The 3274-nt window shown below is 42.1% G+C and overlaps 1 pseudogene; it reads left to right on the top strand.

Moving 5' to 3' along the window:
- LOC102258959 overlaps nucleotides 1-1500 on the top strand; it is a 4272-nt pseudogene extending 2772 nt beyond the window's left edge.
- Nucleotides 1501-3274: the final 1774 nt, after the last annotated feature.

The raw sequence follows: 3274 nt of genomic DNA, 5'->3' as shown, positions 1-3274 counted from the left end.
AGATCAACCAAAGAACTTGTATGCATATATGCATAACCCTTGGACACAGGCATTGGGGTGGTGAAGGCCTGGAGCAGGAGGGGGTGGGGGTTGAAGGCTGGCTAGGAGAGGTCAATGGGGGGAAAAGGGGGACAAATGTAATACTTTCAACAGTAAAGATTTTTAAAAATAATAAAGAATACAGAAAGTTACACAGAAAGAAATAAAATCTCTCACAATCTGACCTCTCAGAAATAATCATTATTAGCATTGAACTTTTTTCTGTGTCCCCCTTTTTTCTGTGCACACTATTTATAAAATTAGTTGTACTTAAAAAAAAAAAGTCAAATGCAGTGTTTTCAGCAATCCAGGGTTTAGCCTCCCAGGGACTGCGGCTGCTTGGGCCAGACTTCAGCTTGCACCCTAACAGGCCACAGTAGGAAGGGCACAAGGAGCTCTGGGAAAGTGCTGTGTTTGAAGAATATATCATTTTCCAGCAAGCCTTTCCCCCCTTAAGGTTTGAAACCTCAGGAGACAATCCCATCTGCTCTGCAGGTGGCACTCTGCTGAGGACCAGTAGGCAATACAAGATTAAGCCCATGGCATTGGAAGCTACAAGCATCTAATAAAGCACAAGAGCCCAAGAAAAAGAAGGGAAAAGTGAAAACTAGACCCATTAATCTGGGAACAGATTATGAATATGGGGTTTTAAACATTCACCTAATTGCACATGCAGAGAGTTATGACCAATATGTTCACAATCTCTGCAACCACCTCTCCATTAAGGTGGAGGAAATTTATGCAATGCCCACCAAAACCACTGAGGTGTTGCGGCTGCAGGATCAAGGCAGCAAAATGTTCTTGGACTCAGTTTTTACCCCCTAGGAGCCAGTGGTTCAGATCAGCGGCTTAACTGTTACATTAGAAGAGATTTTATTGAAAACTAAAGGCCCGGTGCACGAAATTCGTGTGCGGGTACGAACCCTAAGCCTGGCCTGCAATCAGGGCCATCTTCCCCAGCTGCCCACAGCTGGTCCTGCCCTCCCCACCACCACCCACCCCCGGTTCCCCATTTGCCATCAGATGATCGGAGCCTGCCGGCCGGGAGCAGGGGCCAAGAGGTCAGCTGTTCCTGCCTGCTCACCGGCCCCTCCCTTCCCCACCGCAGGTCCCCCTCTATGTGTGGGGCAACCAATGGAGAGGGAGCCTTGGCCTGGCACTGCCCACATCCTCTGCCACCCACCTCCGGTTCCCCGTTCGCCATCAGGTGATGGGAGCCTGCCTGCAGGGGAAAGGGACCGAGAAGTGGTCAGTGCGCCTTATAGTGACTGGTCGAGCGGTCATTCTGGTTGTTCTGCCATTAGGGTCAATTTGCATATTACCCTTTTATTATGTAGGATAATGCAAAGCAATCTTCCTGAAGGAATCCAATTGTTAGTGAAGGAGCACACTGAATAAGACTTCAAGGGGAGGTTCAAAGCTTGGCCAGAACTGGGAAAGCTGTTAACTAATTTGAACTAACTCATCGCAGATTCTTCCATGCCAGCACTGGTGATATTGAGTGCCAAGGGGAAGAGCTTCCTGGGTGGTCCAAGTTGAGCAGGGGACCCTGACCATTAGATATAAGTACCCTCCCCTCAACCAAGAATGCCTCTTCTTCTCTGTGGAGGAGTGCTTGCCAATTGTCACCACTTTCTTTTTTTTTAATTTTTATTGATTTCAGAGAGGAAGGGAGAGGGAGAAAGAGATAGAAACATTAATGATGACAGAGAATCATTGATCAGCTGTCTCCTGCATGTCCCCCACTAGGGACAGAGCCCCCAACCAGGCATGTGCCCTGACCAGAATAGAACCATGATCTCCTGATTCATAGGTAGATGCTCAACCACTGAGCCTCACCAGCCAAGCCAATTGTCACCACTTTCTTTTGAGTCAACCCTAGGTATCCTCCAACTAATAAAAAATTGCTGTTGAAAAAAAAAAGTCAATGTATATGACTCCATTTATGAAAAGACCAAACTATAATGATACAGAGGACAGATCAGTGGTTACCAGGGTTGGAGTGGGGGGGGAAGTTTGACTATTAAAGAATGAGGGAATGTGGAACATTGATAGAACTGCTGTCTCCTGATTGTGTTGATGGTTATATAAATCTATACACTCATTAAAATTTATAAAACTATATAACAATAAAACATCAATTTTATGTATATTAATAAAAGATACATTACATAATTGAAGAGGCTATGATCAATTCTCAAAGGAAAATTTCTAGTACCAAAATGGGACACTATTTAAAAAGCAAAATAAACGTGTTCCTTGCATATTACACCATGAGTTTTAGCTCTATGTGATTAAACAGCTATTAAGTCACAAACATATTCTATAGTAATAACATTGAGAATTCCACCATTATGTAGAGACCCACACATATACTTAAGCATGCATGGTCAATCATAAAATTCTATGATTCTGAATGTTGACGTTCTCATCTGCACTAATTGAAAGAGCCATAAAACTAATATCATTTGATTAGAGATGCATAAACCTTACCATCTGTTCCACATACCTTTCAACTGAATTTCTTCACTCTGCTCCTGCTGTCAATAACTCATTCAAATCATTTGGTGGGAGAATATAACATCTTTCACTTTAAAAACTTTTTTTAAATAAAATTATGAGTTGTGAACACAATTTTAAAGGGATTGGTAAGGTTTCTTACATGTACTCCAATGGAATCATGAAAAAAAAATTATGTCAAGTTAGGGTTGCCAGATAAATAAACAAAAATCCTGTTTTATCTAGGACTCCGAAATCCAGTGGCAGATATTATGTGTCAATTTGAGTGGGCTATGGGCGCCCAGATTAGCATTGTTTCTGAGTGTGCCTGTGAGGATGTTTCTAGACATGATTATTATTTGAAGTGGTGGACTTATTAAAGTAGATTACCCTCCCCAATATGGTTGATTCAAACTGTTGTGGGACTGAATAGAATCAAGTGGGGAGAGATTTAGGAGAAATTCATCCCTTTTCTTCCTGCCTCATTCATTGAGCTGGAACATTTCATCTTCTCTAACCCGTGGTCTGGGATTTACATAATCTGTTCCTCTGGTTCTCAAGCTTTCAGACATCAAGCTAGATTATATCACCAGCTTTCCTGAATCTCCACCTTGCAGATGACAGATCATGTTATTTCTCAGCCTCCTTAATTATGAATCAATTCCTCATAATAAATCTCCACATATATGTACTTTCTATTGTTTCTGTTTCTCTGGAGAACATATATATATATAAT

This window comes from Myotis brandtii, unplaced genomic scaffold (assembly GCF_000412655.1).
Source record: "Myotis brandtii unplaced genomic scaffold, ASM41265v1 scaffold125, whole genome shotgun sequence".
Classification (NCBI taxonomy): Eukaryota; Metazoa; Chordata; class Mammalia; order Chiroptera; family Vespertilionidae; genus Myotis; species Myotis brandtii.
The sequence above is the reverse complement of the archived record's forward strand: the minus strand, read 5'-3'. Positions and strand labels throughout refer to the sequence as shown.